This window comes from Orycteropus afer, unplaced genomic scaffold, assembly GCF_000298275.1.
Source record: "Orycteropus afer afer isolate SDZICR_OR568_19922 unplaced genomic scaffold, OryAfe1.0 scaffold00292, whole genome shotgun sequence".
Taxonomy (NCBI): domain Eukaryota; kingdom Metazoa; phylum Chordata; class Mammalia; order Tubulidentata; family Orycteropodidae; genus Orycteropus; species Orycteropus afer.
In genome coordinates this window covers 258,990-259,398 of record NW_006921879.1, presented here as the reverse complement: position 1 = coordinate 259,398, position 409 = coordinate 258,990, and positions in this window count along the sequence as shown.

Here is a 409-nt window from a genome sequence, read left to right as displayed (position 1 = left end):
CATGTACAAGGACACCGATAGGAATCAGAGGGATACCAGCATGCCCAGAGCCACTCAGTCATGACAGTAACGCAATGCAGAAGTTATGATAACATTCAAAGTAATATTTTAGTACAAACTCAGCCTTAACTGACTAATGATAGAAATTCTCAACAAATTTCAATATATAATTTTCTTTCCAGAAGTACAAGAAAATCCCCTAAGAAAGTGTAGAGCCTGAAAGATCTTTTAACCAGAAGCCTTTAGTATGGAGATTGACATGTCCCATGCTGAGCCCTAATGCCTCCAGGTAGATTGATAGGTCCCATGCTGAGCCCTAATGCCTGTAGTAAATGTCCCATACCTCAGAGCCTTTTATCAGAAATCTGCATGGCTCCAAAAAGCCTCTCACCCACCTTTGAAGACTACG